At 35.1% G+C, this 19,414-nt stretch overlaps 1 protein-coding gene across 8 annotated transcripts in view; it reads left to right on the top strand.

Annotated features, from left to right (window-relative positions):
• PCLO (piccolo presynaptic cytomatrix protein) overlaps positions 1-19,414 on the top strand; it is a 429,470-nt gene that overhangs the window by 29,987 nt on the left and 380,069 nt on the right. The window lies entirely within an intron of this gene.

Below are 19,414 nucleotides of genomic sequence, written 5' to 3'. Positions count from 1 at the left end.
CTTATTAGAAAATACTGATTCAAACATACTATGTCTAGACTTTTTATAATTCTCTTTGGGACTGTTATCTGGCTTAAATATAATAGAGTACTGTTTAAGAAATGTGCCAAAAAAAAAAAAAAAAAAAGATACCTGGGGTTCAGTAACTGATGTCAAGAAATTGTGTTTTTATTTACTTTTATTTTTTTTATGGGATGATGAGACATTTTCTCCAAATGTAAATGACCTAAGAGCAGATGGCAAATTTCTACCTAACAGTTAGAGAAGAATGAATCTATAAGCGTTAGTAATGTGTTAGGGCTATTGGAATGAATATTTGGATCTTGGGTAACAGGGATTAAACGCTTGCTGCTGTGTCAGATGGTTAATAAATATTTACACATTGAATTTGAAGTAATTGTTCATTGTCTTACACACATCAAAAATACTTAAGGATTATTTTTTTCTGTGCTCTTTGATTTTGTGATTCATTGGAATGGAAAAATTGAACAGATTTTAGCAACTACACAAAAGAAGCTTTAGAGATTCTGGTGTTGTTTTCAAGTTAAGTTTTTTAAAAGAATAAACCATATACAATTTTTATTCTTTTACCTTTAAAAGACTTAGGTTGCTTTGATATTATTAACACCATATGAAAGTATTGTTTCTAAAGATTTAAGCACATTTTTATCTTCTTTATCTGTGATGAATAAAGTTAACTAAGATCCACTGAAAAGGCAGATAAAATTTGGTTTCCCTCAGCACTTCCTGAGTGGTAACAACTATAATTATTACTTGCAGTGTTTTGGATTCAATGCAAAAGCAAAACAAAAAGCAAACCTTAAATTTCTTCCATATATTTAGAAGAGTTGTTTTTGGTTGTGTATTCATGAAGCAGAAAATTTTGTATTTCATAGACTTACAGAATTGTACCCTTTAATGAGGAGTCTTAAGGTGTCAACACAGTGCAGTTTAATACTTATAAAACAAATTGCATCACTAAAAACAAAACATAATGTCTGCATTTAAAATGTATTTTGGGCACGCTAAAAAAAGAAAACAAAACACTGTAGTGTGGAGGGAGGACTTGAGTGTGTATGTGTCTGTGTATGTCTTTGTTTGTACAAATGTGTCTGTATATACATGTTTCAGAGGAGATCATGTTTCAGAGGAGAAAAAAATCTGGTGTTAACAAAAGCGGTTGGCTAGGGCTCCTAGCTTAGTTTAACTGTGCTAATCCGTATGAAGTTTTCAGTTAGCCTTAGTGCCCTCTGGTCTTTAGGTAACGTCCATTGGCTGACCCAGTATCAAGGGAGTGAATGATGTTAGTTGAGTTAATCACTGTTCAAGTATCCCTATTACTATTACCCCAAAGGACTTCAGAGGATTGGCAGAAGGAGTTAGTTGAAAAGAAGGCACATTGTGCTTGCATATGTGTGTGCATACGTGCACATATATTTCCAGAAAATTGTAGATACGATTTATAGGCTTAAGTCGTGGTGCTGTCCCAGAGTTCTTAACTGCTAATCTCTGCTCATTGCCTTCCGTTAGGAGCAATTAGGAAAGCATCTTCTCCCTGATTGTTGCCGTATTTCTGTGCTTTCTCCCCTCTGCTTGATATTTGTTTCTTGTTACCTAATATTTTCTGCTCTTTCATTCTAGTTTTAGAGGGCACGCTCAGAAAATACTCAGACTTTATGCCTGCAATGCAAATAAATGGTATTTCTAAGTAAGGATTCAACTGTTTCCATGTATTTTTCTGATAAAGCACATTTAGCTTCATATTATAAGCCTCTGCTTCCACTGTACCTAATCACTGTGAGGCAGCACCTCTTTTCCCGTGGGTACCACCCCGCCTTCCCCTTTCGCTGTTCTGTTCCTCTGGTGGTGAGAAGGGCTGGTTATATGGGTTATGGAGCTACAGAGAGTATTTCCCCCTCCCCCGCACAGTCCTCAAACACACCTGTCTCTGAGGTTGCTTCCTGTTTCTCATGCACAGCATCCCCCACAACACCTGAGCTGTGCCAAGGGCTGCCTGAGGGCCCTGGGGTGTAGCCAGGCTTCAGCCTAAGCTTCAAGGTTTAACTGTTTGATGCCAAGTTTGTATAAATGACAATGTAATCCATTAGCCTCTGATAGCAAGGAAAAAGGCTTCTAGGCTTTAACTTCTGGTAGCTCAGGACACATGTTATTAATTTTAAAAGCAGCAGCAAGGCTTTCTGAAAGAGCTAGTCTTAGAGAATTTGGAAGCATCCTGAGAAAAACAGCCTAAATTGACAATCCATTTACCTAGTGAATTTTAACAATTCTACTTCAGTTCAAATGCAAAAAAGGACTCATAATTACTCATAGTGGGTGTTTATCTTAATGTTTTTACTATACCTTTCAAAAGGAGTTTTGTACTACGGGAATGAAACTTAAAACCATGTCTCCTCATGTTTCAGGAAGTTCTAGGGTCGCAATTTTGCTTCCTTAGTAAGATAATTATGCATGGCCTAAATGATGTAGGAATAGCTAGCATATATTTGTCACCAGGCAACAAATGGGCCTTTTGAGCCAATTAAGACCCACTGGTGTAACTGGGATCCCTTCAGATCTTTGTTCTCTAGCCGAGGTGGCTTCTGCATTGTCTATCAAATACTCAAGGAAAGCGTAATGGGCGTGCACTGTGTTTCTTAGTTTGGCAAACACATATCCAGCTTTTACTTTAAAAACGATTACTTAACTCTTTAAAAATTATAAATACACACACACACTCACACACATATCTCTCAGCACCCAAAAGCACATAAGTACATACATACACACCAAACTGAAGACTGAAAGAATAATAAAAAATCAATAAGTAGGAAACTCTTCTACAAATAATTATTTTTAAAATAATCACCTAGTGGAGATCTGCATTCCCTGTGAATACTTCTGACTTCGCTGGCAGAGAGGGACGCCTGCTAGCCCTTTTTAGCTTACATGAGAAAGTTGACAAGTTTGTGGGTAGAAGCAAAATTTTTGGTTCTTAAGTCTTAGGAGACTTTTGATATGTTGCCTTTATATTAAGTGTATATTTAGTCAGAAAATCCAAATAGGGATTTAAAATAGATTTTTGTTTAAACAAATTTAATCAAAAAGCAATTTCTCCATTAGTCTTTTTTCTATGCCTTTTTACGTGCTTAATATTCTATTCTATATGATAGTTCTCTATCCCAATCTTAACAGGTGATTATATAACATTTATTCACATGATTAAACTCTTCTTAAATATTATTAAAATGAGTATTACTTAATTTTTTTGGATACATGGGTATGTTCTTTCAATATTAATTTAAATATTACTTAATTTTTTGGATACATGGATACACATTCTTCTCATATTAGGGATTTAGGTTTCATTTTTTTCCTTATAAATGAGTAATATTTTTGGATGCAAATATATTGTATTTTCACTGTTTCCCAAGGAAAGTTTGCCAGTACTGATGTTACTGAAGGAGGGGACAAGGACCTTGCAGTGTCAGATTCTCTTTGGCGACGTAAGGCAGTTAACACTGCCACCACTGGTGTCACGTGATTCCTTTCTTACTGAATCTCCATACTTGAAGAAAAACATTTAAAATGATCTTTGTTAATCTGGAAGTCTAAAATTGCTATCATATTGTTCCTTTGACTTATATTTCTTTTATTACCATTTTGTTTGACTATTAAAGGCAAGTAGATGATTTCTAGAGAAAATATTGTCCAGGCATTATGGGAAAAGGTAAACTGCTATCGTTGTTGCTGTTTTTTTGTTTTTTTTTTCTTTTTTTTCCCCCTTTTGCTACAGGCTGGTATTAGACAGTCCTTTTCCTCACAACAGCCTTGTTGGGTAGGTTTTACAGTGATTTTAGAGATCAGGAAAATGACTATCAGAGGGGGGCAGCTATCAAGCCCTAGAGGCTGAGCCCGTGCCCCTCTCTCCTGTAATATGTTTGAGTGACCTAGGGAACTCGAAAACAAATGCCTCTTGTTGTGTCCTCTCTTACCTGTAAGTTGTGTCAGTTGGTGATTACTAGGACTTTAATATCAGCAAATTTGCTAATATTTGCATCAAAGCAAGGTCACATTTGGAGCTCACAGAACAGTGGTGGATGTGTTACATGGTTGGACTTAGAAGGATGGGCAGATGAAGAGGTTCAGAGCGTAGAGGCCAGCATCATCACATTATTTTTCTTTCCAGATAAGTCCACCAACTGGTCACCATTTGTTTACACGTGAAAGAGACTGAGTGATGCACCTGCCTTCATATATAGTGAATGTGAGGACATAAAGCATACTTGCTGCAGCTGCCAGAAATACTATTACATTCCTGCCAGGGAATGCAAAGACTTTACTCTGTGAACATTATGAACATCTAAGGTGGTTGTTAATCCTTGCTTCTCCCAACAGTTTGGTGTAGACTCCTTTGCTACATTCCCATGAGTGGGATTGCTGGACCTTCGGTTATCTATATCTTAAATTTGTTCTTCAGGCATTTGTATCAGTTTATATTCTGACCAGCTTCTCATATATTCTGCTCTTTCTCTCGAGATTCATTGTCTGATAAGATTGTCACTGGACAAATGTGGCTAATGAGCACTGTGGCTAACTTAACCTAAGATTATTTTAAGTGCAAAAAAACAGTGGATTTCAAGAAGTCAGTATGAAACAATGTAAAACATCTCAATAATTTTGTGATTACTATTGTATAAGGCTTTTCTTCCTTAAGTATTACTTCTTTTACTGCCTTTTCATCACACAACTTTGTAGTTGCCTAGGCTCATGCGTGGCAATATACCTCTGTGTAGGATATATATCTTTCTCTCTCTACCAGAAAACACCAATGTTATTAGATTTCTTGATCTCTGATCGTCTTTTCCAGAGCTAATTTTCCTCATATTACACAAGATAGCTAGTTCTTTTTGCATTCATTACTGAGCAAAGAGGTCTCGGGGCTCTCTCATCGAGAGACATAAGGATCAATGTTCTCAGGTGCTGCTAACCATCATTAAGAAGTATCAGTCCTACTGACTAGCACAGTGTGGCCATGCAAGTCTTCAGGTCAGGACACCTTCTCTACTGATCCCTCAGGTACCAATGTTTCCTCCTTCAGAACTTTTGAATCTGTGGCTTTGAGTAAAATTCATCAGTTTTTGGGTCAGTTGCTGGAGACCCAGCAATACAAAATAACTAGAATTTACATCATCTGGTCTGCTATTTTCTCCCTTTTCTTTTCTTAATTGCTGTTTATTTTACTTTTAAAACTTAACTCCAATAGTTTCAATTATAGAAGTAGTATATATGTGCATATATATATATATATATGCATATATATATATATATATATAACAGATACATATGTATCTGTTACGTATATAACAATCCATACAGTACTGAAGTGTCTGAAGAGAAATAGCTTTCTCTCCCCCATGCACTTCATACTAACGACTTAGTATCTTTTCAGACATGTCTTTTTCTTTTTTGCTTTTTTAAAAGTTTTGATTGCTGTGTAATTGACATAGAATATATCATTAGTTTCATATGTATAACAGTCATTCAACAATTACATATGTTATGAAATGCTCGCCACAATAAGTGTATTACAGTATTGAATGGATTCCCTATGCTGCGCTTTTCATCCCTGTGACTTACTTATTTTACGATTGGAGCTCTGTGCCCTTTAATCCCCTTTGTGCATTTTACCCATTCCCCACCCCCCCAACCCTTCCCCTTTGGCAGCCATCAGTTCTCTATAAGTCTGTTTCTTTTTTGTTGTTTGTTTGCTCATTTGTTATTTAGATTTCACATAAAAATGAAATCATATGGTATTTGTCTTTTTCTGGCTTATTTCACTTAGCATAATACCCTCTAGGTCCATCATTGTTGTTGTGAATGGCAAGATTCATAGCTGAGTGGTATTCCCTTCTGTATATGTACTATATCTCTTTTATCCATCCATCTCTTGATGTATGCTTGGGTTGCTTCCATGTCTTAGCTATTGTAAATAATGCTGCATATAAAGATGCATATGTATTTACAAATTAGTGCTTCTTTACTTTTAAGATAAATACCCAGTAGTGGAATTAATGGATCATTTATGGTAATTCTGTTTTTAATGTTTGAGGAAACTTTATCCTGTTTCCACAGTAATTGCACCAGTTTACATTCCTACTAACAGTGCAGGATGGTTCTCTTTTCTTCACATCCTTGCCAACACTTGCCTTTTTATACTAGCCATTCTGACTGATGTGAGGTGAAATCATTGTGGTTTTGATTTGCGTTTCCCTGATGATTAGTGATGTTGAGCATCTTTTCATGTTCCATTGGCCATCTCTGTGTCTTCTTTTGGAAAAATGTCTATTCACGTTCTCTACTCATTTTTTAATTGGATTATTTGTTTTTTAGGGAGTTTTGTTGTATCTGTTCTTTACATATTTTGGATATTAATCTCTTATTGGCTATATTATTTACCAGTATTTTCTTTTATTCGGGTTGTCTTTTTGTCTTGTTGACAGTTCCCTCTGCTGTGCAAAAGCCTTTTATTTTGGTGTAGTTGGAATAGTTTATTTTTGCTTTTGTTTTAATACCTTAGGAGACAGATCCAGAAAAATACTGCTAAGGTTGATGTCTAAGAGATTACTGCCTATGTTTTCTTTTAGGAGCTTTATGATTTAAGTCTTTAATCCATTTTGAGTTTATTTTGTGTATGATATAAGAAAGTGGTTCAGTTTTATTCTTTTGCATGTAGCTGTCCAGTTTTCCTAGTCCCATTTATTGAAGAGACTGTTTTTTCCTGATTGCATATTCTTGCCTCTTTGTCACAGATTCATTGACCATAGATGTGTGGGTTTATTTTTGGGCTTTGTTCCATTGATCTATGTGTGTCTGTTTTTGTGCCAATACCATACTGTTTTGATTGTGATAGCTTTGTAGTATATCTTGAAATCTGGAATTGTGATACCTCCAACTTTGTTCTTATTTATCAAGGTTGCTTTGGCTATCTGGGGTCTTTTGTGGTTCCATGCAAATTTTGGGATATTTTTGTTCTACTTGTTTGAAAAACAGTGTTGGTATTATGATAGAGACTGCATTGAATCTGTACATTGCTTTGAGTAGCATGTACATTTTAACAATATTCTTGGGGTGCCTGGGTGGCTCAGTTGGTTAAGCATCTGACTTCGGCTCAGGTCATGATCTCGCAGTCCGTGGGTTCCAGCCCCACGTCGGGCTCTCTGCTGACAGCTCGGAGCCTGGAGCCTGTTTCAGATTCTGTGTCTTCCTCTTTCTCTGACCCTCCCCTGTTCATGCTGTCTCTCTGTCTCAAAAATAAATAAATGTTAAAAAAAATAAAAAAAACCCCAAAAAACACCAATATTAATTCTCTAATCTATGAGCATGGTTAACCTTTCTATTTGTGTATCCTTCACTTTATTTCATCAATGTGTTAAAGTTTTAAGAGTACAGGTCTTTCACCTCTTTGGTTAAACTTATTCCTAAGTATTTTATTCTCTTTGATGCAATTGTAAATGGGATTGTTACACATATTTCTGTTTTTTGCTATTTGATAGCAATCCGTGTATAGAAATGCAGTGGACTGCTGTATATTGATTTTGTATTCTGAAGTTTTACTGAATTCATGTATTAGATATAATAGTTTTTTGGTGGAGTCTTTAAGGTTTTCTGTATATAGTATCATGCCATCTGCAAGTATGGACAGTGTTTTCTTTTTTCTTTCTTACCAGTTTGGAAGGCTTTTATTTATTTATTTTTTGTCTGGTTTTATGGCCAGGACTTCCAGTACTATGTTGGATAAAAGTGATGAGAATGGACATCCTTGTCTTGTTCCTGATCTTAGGGGAAAAGCTTTCAGTTTTCACCACTGAGTATGAATTTGGCAGAGGGTTTGTCGTATATATAGCCTTTATTACGTTGAGGTATTCCTTCTATACCCATTCTATTGAGAATGGGTTTAATTTTGTCAAGTGTTTTTCTTGAATCTTGAAATATTGTGGTTTTTTTTTTAAATGCTTATTTATTTATTTTGAGAGAGAGAGACAGAGAGCGCGCGCGTGCATGCAAGTGGGGGAGGCGTAGAGAGAGATGGGAGAGAGAGAATCCTGAACACACTACACACTCAACACAGAGCCTGATGCAGGGCTCAATCCCATGACTTCGAGATAATGACCTGAGCAGACATTAAGAGTTGAACGACCAACCGACTGAGACACCTAGGCGCCCTAATCATTTGGTTTTTAATCTTAATTTTGTAAATCACATTGATCAATTTGTGTATATTGAACCATCCTAGCATCTTTGGAATGAATTCCTATGATAGTTATAATGATCGTTTTAATTTAATGTGTTGTTGAATTTGGTTTGGTAATATCTTGTTGATGTTTTTGTATATATGCTCATCTGGGATATTGGTATGTAATTTTCTTTTATTGTAGTGTCTTTGTCTAGTTTTGGTATCAAAGTAATGTTGTCTCATAGAATGCATTTGGAAACATTCCTTGATCTTTTTTTTTTTTTTTTTTTTTTTTTTTTTTAAGCAGTTTGGAAAGAAAGGTATTAATTCTTTTTAAAAGGTTCATTAGAATTGACCTGTGAAATCATCTGGTCCTGGACTTTAGTTTGTTAGGATTTGTTTGATTACGGATTCAATTTTGTTACCAGTAATTGATCTTAAATATCTTTGTGAATCAGTCTCAGAAGATTCTGTTTCTAGAAATTGATCTATTTCTTTCAGGTTGTCCAATTTGTTGGCATATAATTTTTTATTGTATTAAATTATTTGAATTTCTGTGTAATTGGTTATAGCTTCTCTGTCTTTTTTTGTTTATTTATTTGAATCCTCTCTCTTTTTTTCTTGATGAGTCTAAACCAGCTTTGAGTCTCATTGATCTTTTTCTGTTGTTTTCTTTTCCATTTATTTCTGCTCTGATAATTATTATTTCCTTCTTTGTACTAACTTTGGGCTTTGTTTATTCTTCTTTTTCAAGTTCCTTCAAGCAAAAGTTTAGGTTGCTTATTTGAGATTTTTGTTTCTTGAGATAAGCCTATGTTGTTATAAACTGCCCTCTTAAAACTGCTTTTGCTACATCCCAAAGCTTTTAAATGGGTTTATTTTCATTTGCTCCCAAGTATTTTTTGATTTCTTACTATGATTATTTTGCTAAGGAAGTCCTTTTTACATTTATATTATAAAAATAGCCTTCCACATTTCTTATAAACATGTAATTTTATTCTTCACTTTAGGTCACTTATTTATCTGTCATTATTATTATTAGTTTTTGGTGTATTTTGAGGTGAAGGGTTTAATTTTACATATTCACAATGCATGACCACTTGCCGCCACATTATTTACTAAGTAATTCATTCTTTTCACTCTCTTTTTAAATTATTTTTATTATAATTCCCATATAATTAATATACAGTGTTATATTAGTTTCAGGCATACAGTATAGTGATTCAACAATTCTGTACATTACACAGTGCTCATCACAGCAAGTTTATTCTTAATCCTCTTCATCTATTATTTTACCCATCCTCTCATCCTCCTCTCCTCCGCTAACCATAAGTTTCTTCTCTATATTTAAGAGCTTAGTTTTTTTCCTCTTTTTTCTTTGTTTTCTTTGTTGAATTCCACATGAGTGAAATCATATGGTATTTGTCTTTCCCTGATTGACTTATTTCACTTAGCAGTATATCCTCTTAGATGCTTTCATATTGTTGAAACTGGCAAGGTCTTACTATTTTTATGGTTGAGTAATATTTCATTTTATGTATATATCATATCTTATTCCACTCTTCTATGGATGGACACTTGTGTTGCTTCCATATCTTAACTGTTGCTAATAATCCTGCAGTAGCCATAGGGGTGCATATATCTTTTCAAATCAGTATTTCTGTATTCTTAGGGTAAATACACAGTAGTGGAATTACTTGATCTTATGATAATTCTATTTTCAATTTTTTGAGGACTTTTATTTACTGTTTTCCATACTGGCTGCACCAGTTTGCATTTTCATCAGCAGTGGCCCAGGGTTCCTTCTCTCCACATCCTCACCAAATCTTGTTTCTTGTGTTTTTGATTTTAGCCATTCTCATAGGTGTGAGCTGATATCTCACTGTGGTTTTGATTTGCATTTCTCTGATGCTGAGTGATGCTGAGCATCTTTTCATGTGTCTGTTGACCATCTGTATATCTTCTCTGGATAAATGTCTGTTCATATCTTCTGCCAATTTTTAACTGGATTAGTTGTTTTCTGGGTGCTGACTTTATATGCTGTGAATACTAACCCTTTATTGGATATGCCATTTGCAAATATCTTCTCCCATTTAGTAGATTGTCTTTTGGTTTTGTTGATTGTTTCCTTCTCTTCACATAAGCTTTTTATTTTGATGTAGTCCCAGTAGTTTATTTTTGCTTTTTTCCCCCTGTCTCAGGAGAGGCAAAATTTTTGAAAAATGTTGATATGGCTGATGTCAGAGAAATTGATGCTTGTGCTCTCTTCTGTGATTTGTATGGTTTCAGGTCTCACATTTAGGTATTTAATCCATTTTGAGTTTATTTTTATGTATGGTAGAAGAATGTGGTCCAGTTTCTTTCTTTTGCATGTAACTGCCCAGTTTTCCTAACACTATTTGTTGCAAACACTGTCTTTTTCCTATTGCATGTTCTTGCCTTCTTGACTCCTTTATTGAAGGTTAGTTGACTGTATAATCATGAGTTTATTTCTGGGCTTTTGATTCTGTTACATTGATCTGTGTATCGTGTGTGTGTGTGCATGTGTGTGTGTGTGTGTGCATGCACGCATGTGCACCAGTACCATACTGGTTTGATTACTATAGCTTTGTAGTGTATCTTGAAATCTCAGATTGTAATACTTCAAATTGTTTTCTTTTTCAAGATTGTTTTGGTTATTCAGGGTCTTTTGTGGTTTCATACAAATATTAGGATTTTTTTATTAATTTTTTTTAATGTTTTATTTATTTTTTAAGACAGAGAGAGACAGAGCATGAATGGGGATGGGGCAGAGAGAGAGGGAGACACAGAATCCAAAGTAGGCTCCAGGCTCTGAGCTATCAAGGAGCCCAGAGCCCCATGCGGGGCTCAAACTCACGAACCGTGAGATCATGACCTGAGCTAAAGTCAGACCCTTACTGACTGAGCCACCCAGGCATCCCCAAATATTGGGATTTTTGTTCTGGTTTTGTGAGAAATACTTTTGGTATTTTGATAGAAGTTGCATTAATTCTGTAAATTTCTTTGGGAAGTGTAGACATTTTAGCAATATTTGGTCTCCCAATCCATAAGCATGAAATATCTTTCCATTTAGTTTGTGTTATTTTCCATTCTTCATCAGTTTTTACAGTTTCCAGAGAATAGATCTTTCCCCTCCTTGGTTACATTTATTCCTAGGTATTTTATTATTTTTGGTGCAGTTGTAAATGGGGCTGTTTTCCAATTTTTTATTTCTGCTATTTCATTGTTAGTGTATAGAAATGCAATGGATTTCTCTATATTGATTTTGTATCTGTGACCTGAGTTCATCTATTAGTTCTAGTAGTTTTTTCATAGAGTCTTTAGGATTTTCTATACATAGTATCATGTCATCTGCAAATAGTGGAAGTTTTACTTTTTTACCAATTGGATGGCTTTTATTTCTTTTTGTTGTCTTATTGCTGTGGCTAGGATTTCCAGTACTATGTTGAATAAAAGCGGTGAGAGTGGACATCCTTGTCTTGTTCCTGATCTTAGGGGAAAAGCTCTCAACTTTTCAGTACTGAGTATGATGTTAGCTGTGAGTTTTCCATATATAGTTATTTTTATGTTGAAATATGTTTCTTTACTCTGATTTTTAGTGCTACCTTTATCTTGTAATAAATTTTCTTAAAACAATTCACTCTTCTAGATTCTTTAATTTAATTGTACTATTAAATGTTAAATGTCTAGTCTGCAGTTTTAGTACCTTACTATTTTTATTAGTCTAGTTTTAACATTTAACAATATTAAGTATCAATGAAAATCTAAGTCAAAAAGTCTAGTGATAGGGTGTGTACCCGCCCAGAATTTGACTTTACCTTATTTATAAGCTAATAAATTAACTTGTTACTGTTTTGTAGATGCCAGTCATTGATATGACACTCCTGGGTCAAAGACAGGGAACTTTATTACTCACACCACAGCAGGCAGTGTGAACGTCAGCATATTTGTATCAGTTCACCTTGCCCTCCACTCTGATGTGGATCATGTGATATGGGCCTACACTGATAACTGCACATGTAGTGGGTTTGAGTCACATGTGAGGAACACTGAGCTTGTTGAATCTACCTCTTATATCGCAAATGGTAAGCCAGCCTATTCCTTGTCTTACCGAGAGAAATTGCCTCATCCTTTTAGGTTGCCCACTATACACACAAGCCTAAGAAATGGCCAAAGTGAAGAGCAGCCAGAGCCTTGCATTGTTGGCATAAACTATAAGACATCCAGGAGCAGGAGAGACTGAGGATTCTCTTTCCCAAGAGGTATTAATAACCCAGTGGATTAACAAAAAATTAATGTTTATTTATTTTTGAGAGAGAGAGAGACAGAGAGAGGACGAGCGGGTGAGGGGCAGAGAGGGAGGAAGACACAGAATATGAAGCAGGCTCCAGGTTGTGAGCTGTCAGCACAGAGCCGTATGCAGGGCTCGAGCTCGCAAACCGTGAGATCATGACCTGAGCCCAAGTCGGACTCTTAACTGACTGAGCCATCCAGGTGCCCCAATCCATTGGAGCCATCCAGGTGCCCCAATCCATTGGATTTTAAGCTTAAAATATTATGACTTCTTTCTTAAAATGATGTTACAGGGGCGCCTGGGTGGCTCAGTCGGTTGAGCGGCCGACTTCGGCTCAGGTCATGATCTCACGGTCCGTGAGTTCAAGCCCCGCGTCGGGCTCTGTGCTGACAGCTCGGAGCCTGGAGCCTGTTTCAGATTCTGTGTCTCCCTCTCTCTCTGACCCTCCCCATTCATGCTCTGTCTCTCTCTGTCTCAAAAATAAATAAATGTTAAAAAAAAAATTGAAAAAAAAATGATGTTACATATGGAGACCAAGGATAGAAAACAGTGAGAATTGAAAGTAGGCTAGTTGAGGCCAATTTCAGCCACTTGACTGCGAGAGGGAAGCTGCCCATTTGGAAACCTCTCTTATTCTTGAACCTGCTTCTCATCCAACTCCATGAAACTTCCATTAAAGAAGACTACCTCTGAAACTTCCTACTTAGATTAAGAAAATTAGGCTCAGAGAACTAAAATTAAATGCTTAAGATTGGGGCCAGATAGTGATCGCTAAGTACTAAATAAAAATACTCTTTATTTAGGCTGTTTTATGCAGCTCCTTTTAACAACTCCTTTTCTAAACTGTGAGCACCAGAGCAAGAGGACAAAACAGACAACTCAGTCTTATATGCAAATAAGCATGCTCCATGATTTAGTATGTATTAATATTTTCTTGCCCCACTGTATGTGGGTTACATAATCCTACGTTTTGATATAATGTTAATATAATTTAAAAATAAATGCAATGGCATTTTCACGATACAGTTTTATGACTGAGATTACTCTTGCATTAAATTTTAGAAATCTTTCTAATTAGATGGCAAAATAATGTTCTATATATGATACTCTATACTACTAACAATGTAATTTACATGGTCATTTTATAAAACTTATTGCAGGTTTTTCTTACTGTAGGAGAAAAAAGTGATAATAGATATTTATATAATTGAAACAATACGTTTTGCTATAATATTTTCTCATATTGGAAATTACATATATACCTATATACACATATATATGTATGGTGTGTGTATACACTTTTATATATGTATATTTTTAGATATAAAATAGATATTTCCCTGGGAAGGATTAGGGCTCAAAATACTATTTTGGGAGAAAACATACATAGTGTTGTGTATTAACATATAGAAGTGTGAGTCACATCTGCCTTGTCAGTTTCTAAAATATGTAGTGTCAAGTAAAAATATCATCAGGAGAAATTGAAATGTGTCTTACATATTGAATTAGCCACTGGAATAAAAATAACCTCAGATATCCATGTGTGCAGTGCCTAACCTTGGCTTTGAATACTTTTATGTTTCTCTCTTGGTTTTTACAAATGTTATAAGGGCGCCTGGGTAGCTCAGTCAGTTAAGCATGTGACTCTTGATTTCAGCTCTGGTCATGATCTCATGGTTTATGAGATTGAGCCCTGCTTCAGGCTCTGTGCTGGCAGCATGGAGCCTGCTTGGGATTCTCTCTCTTCCTTTCTCTCTGTCCATCCCTGTCTTGCTCTCTCTCTCTTTCTCAAAATAAATAAACTTAAAAAAATGCTATAATAAATATTATATACTATATATAGTATATACTATAATAGTATATACTATAGTATATACTATTATAGTATATACTATATATATACTATAGTATATACTATAGTATATATAAAGTATATACTATTATAGTATAATAGTATAATATACTAAGTATAAGTATAGTATAATATACTAAGTATAGTATAAGTATAGTATAATATACTAAGTATAGTATAAGTATAGTATAGTATAATATACTAAGTATATACTATAATAGTATATACTATTATAGTATATACTATAGTATATATACTAAGTATATATACTATAGTATATACTATAATAGTATATACTATAGTATATATATAGTATATATATATATATATATAGCAATACTATAATAAATATAATAAATAAATACTATAATAAAGCTCTTTTAACGGCTAATAAATGTATGTAAATGATGTTTGTAAGTTCATCTTGTTTTTAAATCCTGAAATTAGCTGTGTATTCACTTTGATTACCTTTTAGGCATGTCAGAGTAGTAATTACTCCACTTTTTTTTCACCTAGTTTTGGTTTATTTCACTAATGCATAACTTTGTAAGTAGAAGATTTTTCTCAGCATACCACATATTGTCACTATTATCATCTCAAAGTGCTATCACCAGCAATTTTCTTTTGCACCTGCTAAAAATAGAACCTTAATACCTAAATCAAACTTCCAAAGGAAAGATAATTAAAGCACTCAGTAAACAATGTAACTTTTCATTGAGTAAACTGTGAGATTGCCTGCTAATTTCTTCTGTTATTTACTCAGCCTTCATGAAACTCTGTGGACTTCTGACATCTATTATATGTCACGTTTTTATTCTGACATTCTTGTTTAATTCATCAACATACTGCAATATGTGAGTAACTACTCAAAAAATAAATACTCTCCACTTTAAAAAGAACATTAATACAGAAGTAATTATGTAAGTATTATCTATGTATATGAAACCATTAATAAAAGACTTAAGAAACTTAAATAGAAATGAATAGTATCAGCTAAGACCTGCCAAATAAGAGATTGAATATGTTTCATGACTTTTATAAAAAGAATCATCCTCTATTTGAAGTTTATTTATTTATTTTTGAGAGAGAGAGAGAGACAGAGAGAGAGGGAAAATGTGCATGGCGAAGCAAGGGAAGGGCAGAAAGAGAGGAAGAGAGAGAATCCCAAGCAGGCTCCACACTCAGTGGAGAATCCTAAGGAAGGTCTCAATCCCACGACTGCAAGATCATGAGCTGAGCCAATATCAGGAGTCGGATGCTTAACCGACTGAGCCACCTAGGTTCTTAAAGAATCATCCTTTATTTAAAAACTTTGCATGCTTATCAGAATTCTCAGTCACCTGGAGTCAGTTTTCTCATAGCATTGTAATGTGTAAAGATATATACTAATTGAGGACCCAACACAGTCTGATCCTTGTCAGAATAATCTAGGACATTTTCTCCAGTGTATTTTATTGAAGTGTAGTCTCACCAGATGCTACACTAAAAACATGTCCCCTGGTCAGGAAAATTGGCAAATGCTTCACATTTAATCTCTTTTAGAGATATAAATTGCATATATTAGCACTGTGGGAGATCTTTGAAGATAGAACTTTGTTTTACCTAGTGTACAAAAAATTTATTTTACCACACAGTCTTTTCATTTATTTGGCAGAATTGGTTTCTGGAAGGCACATATTGCTCAAGAAATAGTATTAGAAATATTAAATACCTTTGAATTGGTGTCTTCATCATCTCACTCCTAGAATGTTTTCTTTTGCCTGCAGAGCAACACATTACACGATCTAGGGAAGATTTCTGTTAAAGTGTACCACGCACATACTGCCTATTCATCATTTCCCATATTGGGAGTCATCATCTTGTCCCCATGTTTCTTCTGACGTGCTTCCTGTCTTGCTGAAAGGCACGACAGATCCTGAGAGCCATTCCAAGCTTCCGTTTCTGTTTCACTTCCCAGAAGCTATGGCTTTTAATTATGATTGGTTCTACCTGCTAAAGGTATCTTTGTTCCCTTCTGTCTTTCTTATCCTGTTAGAGCCTTGTTCAAGTCATTGTGTATCATCCCCGTTACAGCAGTGGACCCTGAACACTTTACTTGGGAAACTAAGTTTCTTAAAATTCAGACCCCAAAGAGTTGCTGATTATTTGTGCAGTGTCCTTGTTTATCATGTTCTACTGAATCTGTAATCTCTCTTCATGTAAAAGCATATTCAGTGGCATGATCAAAGTGTGTACTTTTGGTTCACCATACCTTTTCTAGTGCCTCAGTTCTCCCCACATATTTATTTATCTCCTATCAATTCTTTGAGCTTCATCTCAAACATCATTTCTGTTCATGTTCTAACACTTCATTCAGGCTTTCTTACATAGTGTTGCAGTTGTCTCTTTATTTGTGTAATGTCACCACAATGTGACCCCTGGGCGCTATCGGTACCATTAAAATGCCAGCTCATGGTAGGTAGTCAAAACATGTTTGTTCATTGAAGGAAAAACAGAATTTAGACAAGTGGCATGTAGAGGAAAAACAGAATTTAGACAAGTGGCATGTAGAGGGAAGTGCATGCTTCATGTTAATGGCATTAAAATTGTAGTTAGAAATACGTTGAAACTTACTAAGTCCTGTATTGGCTGCAAGGCTTTTTAAGGTCCTTCAAAAAAAGTCTTAAATAGTAATATGTATTTCTTTTCCCGTGTTCTTTTTTGTTTGTTTATTTTGAGAGAGAGAGCGAGAGAGAGAGAGAGCGAGCAAGCAGGGAAGGGGCAGATAGAGAGGAAGAGAATCTCAAGCAGGCTCCACACTCAGTGCAAAGCCTGACATGAGGCTTGATCTCACGAACTGTGAGATCATGACCTGAGCTGAAATCAGGAGTTGGACGCTTAATGGACTGAGCCACCCAGGTGCCCCTCTTTACCCATGTTCTTAAAGCTTAGAAGGATTAGAAAGACGGTGAGCTTTTTTTTTTTTTACATGAAACTTAAGAACTTTCTAATTTTAATTGTTTTGCTCAAAAATTACCTCAATGAGGCTAACCTGGACCACTATTTATTACTATAATCTGCCACCTGCTTTCCATAATGCAAAATTTTCTCACCCTGATTTCTTTTTTCTTTTGTTTATAGCATTTATTATCATGTAACATGATAGTTAATTTATTAATTTATTATGCTTTTTTTGACCATTATCTCTCTCCTTCACTAGAATACAAGTTACATGAGTGTCAGGCACTTCTCTACTCATACAGAATCTTAGTAGAGTGAGTGAATTAATCCTGTATAGTTATTACAGATGCATATCTGAGTAGGGTAAACCGGAATATTGATTCAGAATGCTAACGTCATATCTCGTTAGCTGCAAATGTTTTTAATGACTTAGCTCACCTTTTCCAAGACTTCATCTCAAAAGTTGGAAAGAAGACAGTATCACATATATTTAAAAAGTTATAAAAAATTTTAAAAACAAAATGGGGCGCCTGGGTGGCTCAGTCGGTTAAGCTTCCGACTTTGGCTCAGGTCATGATCTTGCAGTTTGTGAGTTCGAGCCCTGCGTCGGGCTCTGTGCTGAGAGCTCACAGTCTGGAGCCTGCTTCGGATTCTGTGTCTCCTCCTCTCTCTGCCCCTCCCCTGCTCATGCTCTGTCTCTCAATAATAAATAAACATGAAAAAAAAAAACTTCAAAATAAACTGTCACCAAACTAGGTCCGTAAGGAACAGTGTATCTTCTATTACAGCTGAGGCATAAATGAATGACACTAAACTTCACGGAAAAGAGACAGTGGGTTTGCTGATCCGTAGAGAGGCAGCATAGCAGGGTTGTCAAGATGGTGTCTCTGCTACCCCAGAGTGGCTGGCTTTCTTCACCGAATAAAGTGGGCGTGATCATGAGATCATGATCATGGGGCTGATGTCACAATTAGAAGAATGAATACAGAGTAAGCTTTAAGGACAGTTCACAGTAGTAGATAAAGCTCAATAAATGATAGTTTTGATAGCTACCCTTCCCAGATCTAGAAGGCATTTGGTATCGAGGTATACCTTTTGCTAAGACAAGATGAAAAATGAATCTCTTCTAAGTGAAATTTTACTTCCAAGGAAAACTAAGCTGCTTAATGAAATGTGTTTGAATGTTAAATGGCAAGTGTGGGCCTTTACTCCAAGCTTGAAAGTTTATTTCAGATTATTTTGTATAATGTGGTAAAAAGTAATGGGCCCTGACTAAAATGAAGACACATGCATTGCTGTGGTTTTATACGCGATATCAACTGTGATTCTATTTTTACTTACTTAATGAGCTTTTCTCTGTGATTGTGGCATATTAATATGAATGCTTTCTTTACATATGAAACGAAGCAAAGTATCTCTAAGATTTTGAAAAGACTTCCATCGAGAGAAGTTTTATCATGGATTTTCTTAAAATGAGTATACTTGAGAAGCCTTAGAAAATTGCTGAGAAGTAATTACCAACAAGAATATGTTGACATGAGAAATGCTTACTCTGAATGGCTTAATTCATGTCAGCCATGGCCTGAGATTTGTTCTCTTTTCTGACATTTTAATAAGTTGCTCACATTTTTGTATTTTTACTAAAAAATTTGAATTAAATGAAGGTTTTACGTCATCATGATCTTTTTTGCCAAATGAAGCCCAGTAGCCAGCATTGTTATAACGATTTATCCTAGTTCTTTAAAAACAAACATGTATTTTGTAATTAAAATGCTGTGTCACACTCAGGGAAATTATAAATATACTTTTTGATGCATAGAAAAGTATTTATACAAAAATAAACACTCATATAATTTGTAGCTTTAAAAATCATGTTATTATTTTTTTTTATAAAAGTTATGCAACATTTAAAGTCTACATATAGAATCCTTTTTAAAACTGACTTTACTCCAAATTTCAATTGTGAAGTAGAAACTGATTTTTCTTTTCTACAGTGGGTATTAGTTTTCTATTGATAGGTAGCATGTTGCCATAAACTTAGCAGTTTAAAACAATATGTATTTATTAGCTCACA

The sequence above is a fragment of the Panthera pardus genome, unplaced genomic scaffold (assembly GCF_024362965.1).
Source record: "Panthera pardus isolate Hobbes unplaced genomic scaffold, ASM2436296v1 HiC_scaffold_8, whole genome shotgun sequence".
In the NCBI taxonomy this organism is placed as follows: domain Eukaryota; kingdom Metazoa; phylum Chordata; class Mammalia; order Carnivora; family Felidae; genus Panthera; species Panthera pardus.
This window is presented reverse-complemented; position numbering and strand designations above follow the sequence as displayed.